The 18,422-nt window shown below is 41.3% G+C and overlaps 1 protein-coding gene across 4 annotated transcripts in view; it reads right to left on the bottom strand.

Moving 5' to 3' along the window:
* HMGA2 (high mobility group AT-hook 2) overlaps positions 1 to 18,422 on the bottom strand; it is a 114,475-nt gene that overhangs the window by 64,048 nt on the left and 32,005 nt on the right. Inside the window, exon 4 of one of the 4 annotated variants that reach the window (XR_014316752.1) lies at positions 8,744 to 8,865. The exons of the other annotated variants lie outside the window; for them this stretch is intronic. The gene's annotated coding sequence lies outside the window, so the exon portion shown is untranslated. The remainder of the gene's footprint in view (positions 1 to 8,743; positions 8,866 to 18,422) is intronic. 4 annotated transcript variants of the gene reach the window in all.

Consider the following 18,422-nt stretch of genomic DNA (forward strand, 5'->3'; position numbering starts at 1 on the left):
ATGAACTCTTAGGACCTCATATTTCCTATGCCTCCTGCATAGAAAAACAGTACACTCATAAATAGACATTGCATCTGACCAGAAGAAACATTTTGCAGATGGAACATTAGATGGCTGCAAATGCAATCAGGACTCCAGACAAGTGCAGAAACCTGTAAAAATGACTCTAATGTCTGTCATCCTGCACTACCAAAGAGCAAATCCACGTGACCACAGATGTTTATGTTCTGCCAGCATCATTGTATTTCTCTCTCTCATTTTCTTTCTGACAACTCTCGCCTGCAGCCTGCACAACAAAGACCCTAAATCGTGCTGCATGGTGAGGAGGAATACACTGTACGTGGAGAGTTTGCTCTTGAAGGCTCAGAGGTTATCAGTTTGACCATCACACCTGCATTCCTGACAAACAGCTGGGGACCCGGAGAGGCCTGGCCCAGCTCAGTGCTTCTCCAGCAGAGAGCAGTGATACACTGTCAGTGAGCTCAGCCCTGGAAAGCAGGGCAGCTTCCAAGAACCAGCAAAGGCAAAGCTCAAAGTTGGCAAGCACCAATGTGAATGTCAGGAGCTGGACTTGGAGAAACAGATGACAAGGTGGGATCATCTGAAAAGAGAGTCATTAAAAATACCCGCAGAGGCAGTGCCTGCACCAGCAGCCCTCAACTCAGTAGGATTACTCATGTGAGTAAGGATCTGAGGTCAGATCCTTGCAGCACTTTGCATTGTAAACTAAGCATTGCAGGGGGCATTTGTACCATAAACTCCACCTGCCTCCAGATTAGCAACTGATACTCTGGCAGCCTTCACTCAAGGTGCTTATACCTGTTCAGTTGATACCAAGAAGACACCATGCTGCCAAGAGAATAGCATCTACCTTACAAACTGTTTGAAATGGAAAATTTGTCACTGCAAATTTGACTAATTCAGGTTGCAAGCAAAGGCAAATTTTACAGGCAGGAGACTCTTTCATTAGACAAACCAATACCTACTGAAAAGAAACGAGCAGCTTGTCTCAAACTTTGCCCTGCATACAGGATGCTTCACATACAGGCTTACGTATATCCACATGCACACACACAGACATGTCCACTTCAGCTTTTACACCTTGTACATGTATGTATTGTATATATGACTTGTATATAGTCTCAATCGCCACTACTAGTAGTAAAAAAGCCAAAATGGGAACCCCTCTTAAGCAAGAAAAGTCATAGATTGCTAAATCACAGATTTTATTGCCAGGAATTAAATTACAGATATATTTTATTATTAGATAGTCTAAGCAACAGGTGGAGGATGGTCTTACCTCTCCCAAGCCCTAGGAACTGATCTGGCTCCCTAGAAGAAAGCCTTTACAAGTGGGAAGCTTTTCCTGTGTCACATCTGCTAATAAAATAGATGTTTGTTTTCTACCCACACTGACCTCTTGATACTGCCTGCTCCTTCCTCCCTGCCCAATGCCTCACCCCTCCAACACCATCCCTTGCTAGTGGGGAACCCACGCTAGGGTTTATAGGCTAGTGCTCCCCATGGCCCCCTTGGACCCAAGGAGCCACCCCTTGACACCCTGTGACAGCAGATGGTTTCAACCATAACTTGCTTTTTCTGGTAAGAGCCTTGCTGGCACTGGCAGGACCCAGACTGGGTTGCCTTTTTGCTGTCTGGGTGTTGGTAGGGCTGGGGAGTTCAGGCAAGCTTGAGTCCTGTGGTGCAGCAACCCACACAGATGCTGGCCACTGGGTCCAAAGGAAGAGCTTGTCTTTATTCTTCCTATTCTCTTCCCCTTCATTCCTGCCTTGGTAGCCCCAGTATATTTCCAGGGCAGGACCTATTAAAAAACTTTTCTGTAAAAATGTTGAGACAACAGAAATGAGCAAGAATTCCATCAGGACAGACCTTCACAGTGGTACAGATGAGATTCTGCTGTTTCCTCCTCTCACGTCACCATATCCTGTCCGAAGTAGCCCTATGCTTTTTCATCTCAACTATGCACGTGGGTGCAATTCCTTTTTCACTCAAATAACCAAGTATTCTTTCTGCATCTTGTGGGCACAGGACCCTGCAGGACAAAGCGTGAATAAAAAGAGTCTGAGACAGAGCTTTGTCCTGTGTAATGGTCTCCAGCCTTCCCCACCACTGGGCAACAACGCGAAGGAGAGGGAAAACACTGCTTCCTCTGTCAGCCTGAGCTGTACTGCCAGTGGGATGTTGTACCTATGGGTCATGCTACTACATGGTCTTGTAGACATCGAGCAGCCTGTAGATAGATCCGTAGTCCAACTGGTACAAAAGTAACCATAAAATCAAAAATTGAGTGGTTTGTTGTTATTTTTTTTAATCAGACCCTTTGCCATACCTTGACTTTACACCCTTCTCTTGCAGCCAGCAATACCGTATTTCTGTTCGAATTTAGAAATGATACAAGCCTATTTATTTGTCATCAGTATTTTGAAATTTAAGTCTGGCACTGCTTGGAAAGGTAAAAAAGCTTTTTTGTATTTTTTATTTTTTTTTAATTATAAAATTAAGCTGGTATTATTTAAATAACAGCCTCTGTTAGGGCTTTCTGATATCCTCTGAAATCAAGAGATTGAGGAGGCAGCGATCTCCTTTCCCCAGGAGAAGGCATGCTGGAAGGCACTGGATGAGCAAAACACTTTTCTGTGCACAGAGCAGGTGCAAAACCTTGGTGCAGATGGTTGTCTTTTATGTTCTCAGAGGAAAAAATCTGTTTTTAATTGGTACTTTTTGTAGCTCACAGTTCATCAAGATGGTTCGAACTGGCACGTTTTCATGAGCCTTCAAGCACCTGCAGTAACCTTCTGTGGTTTCAGGAGGAACAAGAAAGTGCATCTTTTTTGTAACATTGAGGAAGGATGAGAAAAAAAAAAGGAGTTTTGATCCCCAGGATAGCGATGCAATGCCATGTCTACAAAAGCACTTACTACCAAGTCTGTAAGAGGCAAAGCAGTGCTGTCAATATCCGTTATCCAATCCAAGTTCATCAGCCTGCTGAGCCAGGAGCTGTGGGCTGCCTCCCTTGAGCATTCAAGGACTCAGTGGAGGAAGCAGGATCGGTGCAGCTCCTCTCCCCAAAAGCACACATGCAACGCGGTGACTTTCAGAGGACTGGCCCAAACCCAGCCACACTCCACGTCTCACACCCCTCACAGTGACTGCAGCCTGATACTTTGTGAGATTCCCTTCAGAGCAATCCTGTCCTGGTTTCTGGGAGCATCCATTGCCCTGCTCACTCCTCTTCCCACCACCTCCCTGGGCCCTGCTGTTGGGCAGCAGCAAATAAAGGGGCAATCAGCACACCTCCAGCCCGGGCTCCCCAGCAATTGAAGAATGCGGGCTGCTGCGCTGGCTGAAAGGCTTGGGAAAGTGCAGCCCTGCTGTTTCATGTCAACATTCCTCCCCCTCTGCCTTTCCCAAGGTCTCAGGCAGAAAATCCTTTTTTGTTCTTATCAGTTCAAACAAGAACAATGAATTCCTCAAGCCCACAAGAATGTGACAAGGTGCCAACAAAGCCAACCAGGAAGGTGATGTATGGTCTATAGGCTGCAGCTCAAATAAATCACTTCACAAACCAGTGCTGCAAGGAGTGATTTCAAACAGCTTAGAGCCTCCAGTTCTAGCTCTGCCCTTCAGATTTTCACCTGCCAAGTATCCCAAATAAAAGCACTGTGTGTGACGCTAAAATGCTGTGTGCCCTTTGCTTTTGTTACCAGTAATAACTATGCAGCATGTAATTAAATCAATATTACCGTGGGGTGTCTGCACAGCTTTGGTGAAGGCAAGAGTTGCAGTTTCCATCATAAACCCTTAAATTCGAAAGTTTACAGCTGGCTGTAAAACTGGCTCACTGAGCAGAACTTGGCATGCACAGCTGTTAGCCAGGGAGCAAACGATTTTTACCATATTTCAAAAATAATTGGTTTGGCTCTTTAAAATCTTACTAATGTTTTAAAAAATGAGGTTACCATGTCTGGATGCTTTTTAGCGTATATCTTCCATTTCCACAAAGAAACGCTGGCAGGCAACTGATCTCCTAGTAAGCCAGTCTGATTGGGAAAATAAAAGAGTAATGACCAACATGCTCAGTCATAAAAAGGCAGCTTAGCAGGTACATATTCCACATGCATAAGGATCTGGATGTCTCTTCCTCTGCTTGGACAGCATGCCTTCTAGAGAGAATTCACATGATGCTTGACACTGTAGAAATTGGCACAAGAATAATTGTTTCATGCTGAATTACACTGACATTAGTGAAAATTCACAGTGTGGGCAAAATGGCAAGCAGGTATCCAAGATGCTCAGCCCATGCATGGGCACTTTACCAGCCAGTGATTAAAATGAAGCATGCCTAGCCTTGCTATAAGCAACAGGCTGCTCAAATTCAGCTTTCTCCATGCATCACTGCCACCACAGCACAGCACCAGCCCTAGGGAGCAAAATGTTGGGAGCGATGATCTGTGACACACAATCAAACTCCTTGTTGCAATGAACTTCACCATGGATGGAGTTTTCCTGTTTTACATCACCTCATCTCGTCTCAGGAGACACACTGCTTGGCAGACACACCAGCACTGCGCCTACTCCATCATCTACCTCATCTACATCCTGCCTCACCAGTGTACATACCACTGGGACATCAGCTGCAAAGGGTACACCACATCCATGCATCCCTGTCCTGTTTGTCCTCAGAAAACAAAGTATCTCTTGCTCTTAGCCTGTGGCAACCAGGCTTTCCTGGATTTGCTCGGTCTGTTAGCCGTGTCTGCAAACTAGTGACTAAAAAACACCATAAAGAAGAAGAAATAATATAGCTGGCTGGTGGAACTTGGTGCTTTTCAGATATTTTTACTGCTTGTGTTAGTAACCAGTAATGTACCAGCAAATTTGTTGGAGAGTACTGAAAAAAAGCAGTACCACCTCTGTAATGAGAAATCTTTCTGTAGCTCTGTATTGCTACATTTTTCCTAATAAATGAGGAGGGACAGAACTGGTGTTCTGTTATGCCTCTCACCCTACTGGTCACCTTTTAACATGGCTCCATTCGCAGCAGGACGTGGTCCTCCATCTTTAAGGGGCAGACTTGCACAGCTACGAAGAAGCAGTTTTCTTTAAACTCTGCAGAGATATGTTTTTAAAAAATCTCTGCCCTAAATACATATTTTATACAACATACCAAAGCAGTCAAGTAAGTAATTCGTATGCTGGGCTGAAATGGCTTATTTGGAATTGCTGCAGTCTGCAGTGCAGCCTGCTGAGCATGTAGTAGGGGTCAAAAAACCCTTCTGGAGAGATTTCTGTGTACAGGTCATTCTAGCAGAATGGGAAAGACTTTTCTGATATCTACCTTGCCACTTCTGCTCCCTGAAGGAGTCCTTGTGGGCTTGGATATGCGTATCAGTGCCCTGGTTTATGCCAGTCAAAACAATCACTGCTGCCAGTGAGTGAAGCAGTCTGGATCGAAGCCTTCCAAGCCTGGGGGCTGCACAAAGCATACAAAGAAAGCAACCACCACTTCGGGTTGTGCGTTGCATTTAGAAGGAGATTTTTTGTTGTTGTTGTTCTGACACTGAAATGCAGCATTCCTGATGCGTGAGGTGTGGCAACAACAGAGGTGAGACATGGCGTGGAGCCCAGACTCACTTGCTTAGGCATTATGATCAGGCTGAGATCTCTGTCACTTTGATTGGACAGGGAAGAGGCAGGGAGAGGGGAAAGCTGGGCTCCTGGGACCACTGACACAGGTGACAGAAACAGGTGAACACAGAGGATGGCAGTGGTGACTGGCAGGAAAACAGTTGGGAGCTGCTACCTTGAAAGACTTGCACGCTAAGCTCCATAATGGGTCCTGGGATACTAGGTGAACTTCTTTCTTAAAATCTCAGATGCTGAAGCCAAATGCAAATATAAGAATATTAAAATACATCATCATTAAGGCGTTTTAATGGAAAAGCTCAAAATCCTGAAGGCAAATATAAAAGCTGCTGCTCTTTCAAGTTGCTCATGATTCTCGGCCAATCTCATGAAGCCTGGTGTACATGTTCTCTTTTAGCAAAACTTCCGTACAACTACAGAAATTATATACAGGAAGCACTGAGGCACTTTTCAAAATCACATATGCAGTTTTTGATTGAGAGAGCTTTTGATGTTACAGAAGAAGTAAGGGGCAGAGAAGAACTTCAAGGAACTATTTCTACATTACCACAAGACATTTACATTTGACAGTACTTAGAAAGTCTTGACTGTCTCCATCTGCTCTATACTCTGTTGGCCTACTTAAATAGAAATTACAAAAATATAAGGTACTTTTAAATAAAATATTTAATTTTATTGTACTCTTAATTCACTTTTACCTTGTAAGTGTAATTCAGGCCATACTAAATTATATATCTACACAACATGAAGGCCTAAAAAGGCCTAAATTAGCTCCATTCTTCTATTAAATTACTTTTTTTTATATCAAGATTGAAGAACTCCATGGGAATTTTAACTAACAGAGACAGTATGTTAATCCATTTCACCTCGAGAGCACAAGGTCTTAGCACATATTATGAGCAGAAATGATCTTTAGCATCCTCTTATTCTCACCTCATAAAACAAACAAGTGAACACGTAGTTTGGCACAAACCTCCCTGCTCAAGAAAGGCCCCAAATGACATAAGAGCAGATGTCACCAGCTGGGGCTGAATTATAGTAAATTGCCTCCCACCACGAGCACTGTGTCCTGTGCCTACCACAGGTATATTTTGCTGCAGCATCTTGTTCAAATAAATACATATTTGCAAAGCAAATGAATACAGATTTTTACTACAAATTACACAGTAGGATTAATTCCCAATTTCCAGCTCTGAAATAGTGTCAAAAATGAGTCAACTGACTGTCCAATAAAATTACAACTCAAAAGTAATACTTAATGAAATCCTGTATGAAGTTTGTCATGAGCTAATTTTGTGACACCTGCAAAAGGAGAAATTCGCTTTCCGTGTGACCTAAATAAACACTGTCACGGGGGGTAAGAGGGATAAGTGACCCAATCCCGCTTATTTTGCTTATTGCCCATTTGAATTCACCGTGCTTGCAGGATTTCGCTGACTGCCTGGCCCCTGGGAGCTCTGAGACCTCCATGAGTTTCCAAACAGTTGGAACAGCACTGAAAAAGCCTTCATAATGAAAACAAGTTGCTGGTGATATGGTACGGTTAATCCTCCAATCTTAATTACACTAATGACTTGTTTATTTGGTTACTCATATCACGTTATTAGCAAAACCTCTGCACTGTTATTCAGATCCTGAATGATAATCTTTTCTCTGCTACCTCTTCCCTAAAAACATCAGAACAGACATGCCAGGTAGGCCATGAAGCCCAACAACTCTTCTGAAACAGACACCAAGGAGAAACACTTACAGAAAATAGTAGGAGTACAACAAGCACATAATGATATTTCCCGTAGTGCTGCCTCACTTTTCAATGGTTTATGGCTCTGGGACATCCTGAACCTAAGCTGTGGTATGGAAATGCCCTGGATGAAATCACTTTCTTTGCATCTATCCAATTAATCTTTGAATTCACATAAAAACTTTCAGTTGCTTCAGCATCCTGTTTTCAAAATGTGTTGTGTGAAAAAACATCTCCTTTTGTTTCCATCAGACTGACCAGCTATCAGTTTCATTAAATGACTCCCAATTCTGTTATCAAAAGCATGAAAGTGAACGTTTCCCCTTCTGTGTGCCACTACTGACTTTGAGACCCCCTGAACACATCCTATCCACTCATCTTCCATCCCGGCCAAGGAGCCCCATTCTACTTGTTTTTTCACTTGAAATTCCTTCAATACCTTTAATTACCAATTTTACTCTTGTATGTCTTCTCCAGTTCTACTCTCTTCTTAATTCCCCACACCCTCAGTACTTGCATTTTTGGCTACCAGAGGAGAGCCTCCTGGATGGCTGAGGAATGCTCAGTGGTGTCTGGAGGAGACCTGACGTTTCCTCTGGCTATGTCTAGACTGGGTGGCGGCTGAATGCTGTGGTGGGCCAATTGTCCTGGTCAGGGATGGAGCCTGAGCATGCCATGGCTCCCTTTTGGCCCTGGCTGTGTCTAGACTGGGTGGCGGCTGAATCATTTGGTGGGCCAGTTGTCCTGCTCAGGGATGGGGCTTGAGCATGCCTTCTGGCCCATGCCTTCTTGTTTCCTTTGAACTGAGAGTTGTATGTGTTTTGGGCGAGGGAAGAGTAGGAGGCTTCTGTGTCTTGCCTGGACATGGATTTGGAGCATGGCTGGGGTGCACATCTGGAGTTAGAAGCTTGCAAATACTCTCAAGTGCGCTAATTCATACGTAACCTTTATATTCTCATAAAACAGCTTATGACTGGCCTAGCTGTTTGGGTAAGTAATGATTTCTGTTGCTCTGAAGGTCAAGCAAAATGTGAAGTCTGACTTTGCCCTTCTACAACTCAGTGCTTTATAACTCAACGCTTTCCTGATATTAGCATGAACTCAGGCATCCTAAAAATCCTGCATACCCTTCAGTCTACAGCCCTAGAAAGAAGCCTGCTGCTATCTCAGCTTCCCTATGTCAGTCACATAACTTTGACCCAAAGACAGGGGATGAACAATGTCGCAGCAGACTAACACCATACCAACTCATCTGTTTTGTCCCTTTCCCCCTCCATTTTTTAGACTGCAAGCCTTCCCTGTGACTGTACAGAACGTATCGCACTTTGGAAACACCTGTGCTGTCAATAGTGACGGCCTGGGGTCTCTGCACGTGAAGTCTCCATCCTCCCCAGCGAAGCATCATCGGTTCAGCTGCAGTCTCTCCACAGGACCTCTGGCTTTCCCCGAGGCTCATTCTGCAGAATGCAGAGGAGATGAGGTAAAACCAGGGATGGTCGTGCAGGTCCTACCTTTTTCTCTCTTTACAGAGATTAACCAGAAACAAAAACACAGCCTCTGGCTGTTTCACTGAGTTACCAGTGTTTCCAAGACTTGAGCTAGGCATGCAAAGTACGTATTCTTGAGGATTTATTGTTGTTTACGGTTTGTTTGCTTTTTTAAACTAAGCTGCTTAAGTTCCCATTAAGGAATTGTGCACTGCCTATGCAGGCACAGCTAAATTAGCTTTGCAGCAACCCGCCTTTGCCCTGAGCTGCTCCTGACAACATTCCAGTTGTTTTGGGAAACCCAGGATCTGTCAGATGGCAAGCATGGTCTTCCAATCGTTCAACTGCCCCTTCGGCCAAGGAGACAAGAGCTCAAGGGATCTGGCTTCTCTTGTGACAGCTTCAGTAGCTGCACCTGAAGCGAGACTGGAGTTTCTTGGTGAATAGAGGAGTGCTGTTGTGATATTGTCTCTCTACAGAGCCCTGGATAATTTTTTATGTCCATTTTGGCACCACATTAGCACCTGTTGTTCTCTATATAGTTAAAAAAAAAAAGAAGAAATTAAACCACCACTGACCTACACTAACAGGCACAGCATTATTTGGCAATGCTTTAAAGCTTGAGTTAATCTGAACTTAAAACAGATTTTTAATGTGTAACTGGTCTCCCATCTTCGGACGGAGGCTTCATAAAATGTAAATCTATTGCACTTTAACACGTGCACGATTTCATCCAAGGCTTCTTAACGTGTTTGTTTTTCTGATGCCATGTCTGATGCATGAGGAGGAACAATTCTACAGGGAACCGGACAGGCAGACCTTGATGTTGTTCCTGGTTGAGCCAAAGACTTTCTGTGCTTCTCCGACAAAGACAATGACCCTGATTTTTACTGGCTATAAAATAGGATATCCCTGCCTCGTATCTATCCCAGCTTAGGTTACAAGCCCTTATGGAAGTGCTGCAATAAATAAAGATTACATTTTCAAATGTTATAGAGGCTAGGGAGTCTGTATTGGCTGAATACATCAGAAAAAAAAAATCTAAAATCCACGCAAGCTTCCACTGACATAAACCAGACAAAAAGGAAAAACAAAACAAAACCAAAAAAACAAACAAACAAACAAAAAACAAACAAACAAAAAAACCACACACACACACAAACCCGCTAATAAGGCGGAGACAGTGCTTGTAGGGTACTGCACAACACCCTCTAACCCAACACTTCCCTACTGTTCCTGGACTCACCCAACACAAAGGAAAGGCACTGCTGCCCTTGCTGCAGGCCCTGGAGGAGGGCTGAGATGAAGGCACCCCTGCCACCGCCTGCCCCTGGGGAACCTGGCTGCCCTACAGGGTGCACAGCGCAGCGCCCAGCACCAGCTGAGGGGTACCCTTCCGACTGACAGGATTTACATTCTCTGCACTGTGTTTCTACAAAATCAGCCATGAAAGAAGTTGACTGAGTCAACAGACTTTTACCACAGGTGTATCGACCTCATTGCTTTGAAAGGGTCCTTTGAATTCCTCATTTTTGTTTGGTTGTTTGGTTACTTTTTGAGGGAGAAGTGCAGTGCAGTTAAGAGCATTATTTTCCTGCTCTGTCTACATTCATTATGTCTCACCTTGTGATATTAGGATGAATTTCAGGGAATCCAAATGTAACCTCTACCACAATACCACCTGAAACCCAGCGTGTTCTTCCCATCCAACAAATACTTTTCATTATGTATCACTGTATATATATGTATGTATAACCCGGAACATTTGCAAATGTTTGGCTATTAATATGGCAAGCTTTTCATCTCCAGAACCTATTTGCAACATACTAAGGGTTATTCTCACTCACAGATACATATAGATGGGTGTATATATATTTAAAATGACTGACATAGAGATGTAGATATGTTACTGTGGAATTGAGGAAGTGTTGGTGTGGTACAAATTGTCCTATATCCATGTTCATTTAAAAATGCTAGTATTTCTATTCAGTGTCCAGAAAAGTTCTCCTACAATATACTACCATATACTAGCATATCTAAAGCAGGCGAAGAACTGACAGAAAGCACATTGAAACAACTACACTTTTGCATCCTCTAAAAATATGTTGAAATTGGATGGACTTCCAGTCTAGAGGTCCCAGATACTCTACATTTATCAAAATACTTATTCCTCATTTTAGAATGTATGAACTGTTATTTCAGTTGAATTTCTTATTACTGAAATATTTACCATAATATAGAAGCACACTGAATTAGAAATTGGACAGTAAGAGCACTTGCAATGAGTCAGAATAAAAATCTATTTCTAGAGTAGTACCAGCTCAGACAGTGGCTAGTAATGGATGCTGTGGAAAAATAAATGTGGCAAATATGGAATTTTGGAATAAAAACTTCCTGCATTTTTGAAGTGGGAGATGGCATTACCTCTACTGAGTTTAAAAATACCTTCTGTATAACGTCTGTATAAATCCTTCTTCTGTATCTTACTTTTTTCTACGGATTTGTTTTGTAAACTGTAAATACATCTTATATGAAAATCTTCTGTGCTAATTAGCTCATTGATTTAACTGTGCTGTGTGAAAAAAATAGTTCCTTTTGGTTTTACTCTAACCATTTCTGTTGATGTCTTCTAGTTCTTACATTTTGAGAAGTTATAAATAATGATTTTCCATTCGTGTCACAGAACTAATTGGATTTATGTGTCTCTGACATATTTCTGCTTCAGTTCTCTTATTTTCATTTGAGAAGACCTGGTCTACTTACTCTCCCCTTGTATGGAAATAATTCTGTACCTCTGGACAATCTAATATTCATCTGCACTTCTTCAGGTCCCTTATTATTTGTAGCATTCAAAATACTAGTGTGCCACTGAGTTGTACACGCCAGAATTATACTTTGCATTTTGTTTTCTACTTGCTTCCTAACAATTATCAATATTTTATTTCTTATTTTTGACCAAAGCTACCACAAAGCTGACATTTTGCATGAACTCCATTATGACTCCAAGTTCTCTGTTCTCTTTCCTCTTTGGAAACAGCTATCTTGGAGTTCACCTTTGCAAAGGCAGAGCTCCTTCTCATTACCTTGAAGACAGCAACAAAAAGTGTCACCTGCTGTTGCATCGCCAAGCCCATTTGATAGCAGGAGCTCCTTTTCAACTGATCATAATCCTTTTTAGTATTAACTTTCTAAACAATTTTTGACACCACCAAATCATAACTTTACTCAACTATATCTTCAAAATCACAAATTTTGAGCAGTGTAGGTCCCTGCATAATTCCTATCAGAACTATACTGATACCTCCCCTCCGCTGTCAAAGCAGCTCAGAAGAGAACCCTGTTGTTCTCTGACCACTTAATCCCTTTAAGAGCATTTGGTGAATAACACTGAAAAAAACTATTTTGGAAAACCAGACACATCACATAGGTTCCTTCACCACGCACACACCAGTCTTGTTTCAGAGAATTCCAACAGGCTTGTGACACACAACTCTAAAAAAAATTCTAAAAAAGATTACTCTTTTCTTATTTTTATGTACCTCTTCCTATGAATATTATACTTACCCAAGTCCCTACAAATCTTATTTTTTCTCATAGCTTATACCTATTTGCCTGGTGTGGTGATCAGACCTACTGGTCTGCAGTTCTGGAGCTCTCTTGGTGTGGAAGGTGGAATGACTGCCACCTTCTTCTGCGGTGCTGAACACCTACTTTATGTCCTACTGCTAGAGCATTGCTGTAGAAAGATTGAGAATTTCTTACCAGTTCAATCTGACTTCTTCAGAGAACAGTATTTGGTTGTGACAATTTCTCACTTCAAGTTTATTGAAGTTCGAAAGCTCCTTTATCTGTATTTCAATATTAAACAGTTCTTCAAAATCATTCACTCTGAAGAAAGTTTCTGGGTGGGAAACTTCAGCTCCTCATAAATATTATTCCTCAGTTCAAGTATACATTTCTGAGGATTTCAGAGAAAAGACTCTGGAGCCTGTATTTAAAGCTACCCTTTAACAGCTTTAGGCAAACTGGTGGAAGAATGTGGACCAACCTCCAATTCTTCTGGCTATGATCAAATTTTTATTTGCATGCAGGATACTATTTTCAGAGGCCATTTATCCAGCACCTTTAATTAATACTTTTAGTTTTATTAAGATATTTATATTCTACACATGTTGCTTTTGTCAATACTTTTAAATGCTGCTTTAGGTCATTGCTTTTCCAGATTAGTCAAATATTTGTATCATCATTCACCTAACAAAACCTCTGGCAATAACCATTTTGTATGAAAACTAATTTAGAGGTGCTGGGCTTTTTGCTGTTATTGAAAGGGCCTGACCTCATTAATTCTTTGGTTGGAATTTTGCTTCTAGAAATACCTGTGAGGATTATTTCATAGATTCATTTTCTAGTTCTTAGATGTCTAATTGCCTAATTTGTAGATGTGATCAGGTAGTTAGTGTTCTAAGTACTATAAATGGCACCCACAATTATTTCCTGAAGCAAATTTACAGGCACAAAAATGAGGGCCATTTTTCAAAAACAGACTAGAAATGTGTTTTTAATTGTAGATAAAAGCATCCCCAGCAGCAGTAAAATACAGCTAGAGGTGCCATGCCCAAAGTGGCAAAGGCTAGGTTCATAATTGTTAGATATTGGCTACAGTTAGTGAAGCTGTAAATGTTATGTGGTGACAAGTACTACATTATGCTTGGACTTTTCAAATCTTTTCTTAATTATTATGAACTGATTGTGAAACCTGAAAAAGAGTTGGGCAAATGTTTGCCCATGTGTACTTTACTGCACAGCATTTCTTGTATGCATACCTGTGTACATGTGCAATAAAAGTGAAGCCTTTCCTTCTTTTAACTAAACAATGTATGAATGAGACTGGTATAAATACTACTCTGAGGTACTTCCTTTCAACTTCTGGCTATTCCAACAGCATTGTAAGCTCTGGCCTATCATCCTCAGGTTTTTATCTTCCATAGATTAAACAAATAAAAGGCAAACAGCATGCACGATAAGCATGTAAGAATTTAAGTCATCCTTCTGTATGATATTTGATCTGGAAGCAGCATAATGCCTTGCATTGCCAACAATGGCATGGAGGCTGGTGACGAGTCGTATCCCTTAGTGTCTTGGAACTGGTCTTGGAACCAGTGCTGTTTTTTATCACAGAATCACAGAATTGTCTAGGTTGGAAGAGACCTCAAGATCATCAAGTCCAACCTCTGACCTAACACTATCATATCTTTATCAATAACACAGGCAGCAGGTTTGCAGATGACACCAAGCTGAGTGGTGTGGTTGATAAAATAGAAGGAAGGGAAGCCATCAAAAGGGACCTGGACCAGCTTGAGAAATGGGCCCACATGAACCTAATGAGGCTCATGATTTTTAGAAAACTTTAGACTGTGTCTGTAAAATCTTTCCATGGGAATAAAAATCCACAACAGGCAAGAGGCATTTTGCCTGTTTTTGCCTTGGATAGTAATGAAGGAAAATTACAAAATCAACACTCTTAAGTACAGAGGCAAAGCCTTCTTTAATTCTCATTTCTTTAACTGAAAGTCCCAGCTGTGGAATGCTGGAACTGGGATACTGAAAAACTGACTCAATGTAAAGCACTTAATTGTCATTAGATGTAAAAGTGAAAGGTATCTCTACTATACTTCCTGTCCTGGAACTTTAAATGGAACATATGGCACAAGTGGGTGGAGAGCCTGGATGTGAAAATACAGATACAATTCTCTTTCCAGAAAGACTATGAAGAGTAACTTACTGATCAAATGAAGTCGGAAACTCACAGAGCACCAGATATGGTCAAGGAATGTCAGAGTTTTAGGAGCTGCTGATTAGTTACAGAGACCTAAACTTGATTATAGTTGCTAGTTATCTGGTACCCATTAGGGTTAAACGCGTTATAAGGAATCACTCCATCTTTACCAAAAGGGCAGAGAAACAAAGCAAAACTGAAAAATAGGTTCTGGACTCTTCAGTGTTAGCTGCCTTTCTTGTTGGCACTGTGAAGTGACAGAAGTATGTTGCAGCATTGAGTAACTAAGACCGGAATGTGATCTAAATATTCCTTGAGTGATACCAGTGTTTAGAGTTTGTGGAGTGACGATACTTGAACCAGTTCTGTGTTATTTCCTTTTCCCTCTAACAATGGACACTAATAGCAGAAATATTCGGCCTCACTCATGTTATATAAGAGTTCTCCTCCTACACCACTGTTTTAGTCAGAGGGCAGGTCAGTGGGCAAAATATGCTCATTACTATTTCCTTTGCTTCAGAAACACTTGCCAAATTGCAGTGGCAAACGTTTTGCATTTGCCTTTCAGGCTGAGTGGTTTGGAGACTCTGGAAACATGCCAACGACCAGCGGAGTAGAGCGGGACACTTGTGCTGACCGCACCGAGCTCTTGATCAGACTATGAGCATTGCGTTCAGGACTGCTCAGAACAGATTCCCAAATGAATAATGTCCTAAACAGCAGAGAGTTTCACTGACTCTCCAATTAAATATGTAAGTATAAACTCATCATTTTAGACACTCTGAGGCCTCCTCTGGAGTTCTGTCTTTCTTATTCCACTGAAAGTCCCTTTTACTCTGTCCCTTCTTTGAGTTCCCTCACTCTGCTTTGTTAATATCACAGAAACACAAATTCTGAACTGTGAAAGACCCTTCACATCATCTAGTCCACTGACTGCAAGAAAGCCCACTGACTTTTCGATACATTTTTTGTAACGCAATGTAATCTCTTGCTTCTTCTTGCCCTCTGGCTTTGCTCCACTTTTCCCTTCTTTTATGTTGTATAACAGATTACGGCCTATCTTTCTTTCCACTTTGTCTTTCGTGTCTGCTTCCTCCTTCCTTTTCTTTTTATCCGCTTTTTTTTTTTCTTTTTTTTTTCTTTTTTTTTTCCCCTTTCTGTGATGCCTCTCCTACACTGCCCCTGCATTTTTTCTTCTCCTTTTCTGACAGCACGTCTACCATTCCATCCTGTTGTATCATCCCATCTTTACATGAGAGGACTAGGCCTTCTAACCAAAGATGTACAGGAAAGATTAATTCATGTCTCTCTCATCCCAGGTATGACATTGATTACTTTTATACACCAGCCTCAGGCCTTAGACTGTCTAAAGAGTATGAATCCTTTATTGCCTTTTTAACCTCTCTGTATCTGAAAGAAAAAAAAACATGCTTTTGTTTGCTCCTTTTCCCTCTGTGCATGCTCAGTCCCCCCATCTGTGGGCTGTTCTGATGTGTCCACAATCACTGTCAGATGGTCTGTCTTACTCCACCTCTTCTCAACCAGATTTTTTCCATTTCTCACAAGAAACTAAGGGTTGAAAGAAAGAGTAGAAGAACGAAACTATGTGCTGGGAAAACCTTTTAAAAATATGAAGGTAAGGGAGCCAGGAACAGGACTCACACAAAGAGGAGGCTTTAGCAGGAAAGAGAAGGGTCCTTTCACAGGGACAAGCATGTCTAGCTGCTGAACTAGCTGAGGAAGATGGAAATTCACTGCCGAGAAGAAAGCAACTCCATGGACTGTAAGAGCACAAAACCATCAGACAGGACATTGCAGGCTTCTTGCCTGACTTTGCTCTTACCCTGTAAACCTAGGAAGAAACTGAGGCAGGGAGATACATGTGGACATTCATTATTGTGCTTAGATCTCCATATGCCAGAGCAGCTTAAAACACCTTGTATGTAGAAGCTCTTATATGTCCATTTTCCTTCATAAAGCATATATCTGACAGTGAAGCAGCATGTCATGCGGCTTTCAGGATTGGCCCTCTGGGACGACAGGAACACGAGAAAGAGCCAAGGGGATCAGTGGTTGGAGATACCATCTGGCTTCACATCTGTGAAACTAACAGCTCTGACAGAGGGAGCTACTCCAGCAGACTTCAAGAAATAAGGCTGTGGAAAGCTTCCTAGACCAAGAAAGCATGACACTGCCTGTCCTGGGACATCGCCGCAGCAACCTGACATGCTCCTAGGTAAGCAAAACCCCACCAGAGCAGCAAAAGGCAGTGGGGAAATCCAACAGTGAAACCTGTGGTGATAACTGCTGGGCCCAGCTCAGCCAGCAGCATCCCAGCAGACACAGCAGAGCTGAGTTCCAGTTTCACCACAGTTTGGTAGCTCTCCCCTAAGTGACTCAAAGCAATGGGGTTTCCAGTACGTCCCTCGGGAGCCTGCACTGTGGCCTTATAGATTTTGATCTTTGGAAATATTCCTGATATTCAACACAAATTTTCCTTTGGTCAGTTTTTCCTATTACATCCACTTTATCTTTTATTTTTTACTGGGTCTTTGTTCATTTTTACACTAAACATGCTGAAAATACTGAACCTCTGCTAATATTTATAAATCTATAAGCGTTTCATATGCTGTTTGGAATACTGATTCTCATAGCCCCTAACTGAAAAATAAATAAATAAATAAATAAATAAATAAATAACCCAAGAAGATGTTAATTACAAAAATCTTTAAAGTCATGAATCTCACTAGCCTTAAAAATACAGTATCAAGAGCAACAGAAGGAAAACACAAAAACAAACAAATTAAAAAAAAACAACACCCAAATACTAGTGTACTTAGTAAACATTCTTTTTGCTGTTGTATTATACAGGACTTTAAGAACGTATTTTTCTATTATTTTCTACCTCTTTAGAAAAACTGCTAAAAGAAACAAATCAAATTCTATAGCCACATTAAGTTACACTATTATTAATCACTAATGACTTTTCTATGATACTCCATTTTCAGCCATGCTCATTTTATGTGTGCAAAATCCCTACATAGGGAAGAAAGTACCAAAAGTCACTGAAAGTACTGTAGTACAGCTACTTATCCATTGCTTTTTTTCTCCACGTTCATTTCATCACTCATTACTACTAATGCACCTATTACTGTTGCTACACTGACTTTTAGTACATAAAAAAGATTTTTTTTAAAGCTATGAAGTTATGCTGCTGTTACATAAAGGGGGTGATTTTAATCAGAACAGGCTAAGATAATTCAGCAATACTTCACCCATCTGACTGACAGATGCAATTTACAAACAGAGGAGAGAAACAGTTTAAAGCTTGAGTGAAGGAAAACATTTTCCATGTAAAAGAGCTTGTTAACTTCACTTTAAACACAAAAATATTTTGCAGCCCAACCTAAAAGACAAACATATTGGAATTGAAATTTTGGACTTTTTCTGAGCATACAGCTTTTATTGCTTAGTGCTGCTAGCTGCCTTCTAGTACTAAAGAACCATTTTTGCAGTAATGGCAAAACAAAATTTTTACATCAGCACCTCATTACTATTCAATGATCTCCACGTACCACCACAGAAGGCTATGTTAATAAAGGTCAACATTACCATCTATCTGTATAATCTTTTGTTAAAACCATACTGTAAAGGATCAACCGGTCTGTTTAATGCATTTGTAAAAATCTCATTAACCCATACCAAAGTCACAGAAAACACTTCCACATATTTTAAATACTTGACTCAAACC

Source organism: Aythya marila (genome assembly GCF_965140915.1).
Source record: "Aythya marila genome assembly, chromosome: 1".
NCBI lineage: Eukaryota > Metazoa > Chordata > Aves > Anseriformes > Anatidae > Aythya > Aythya marila.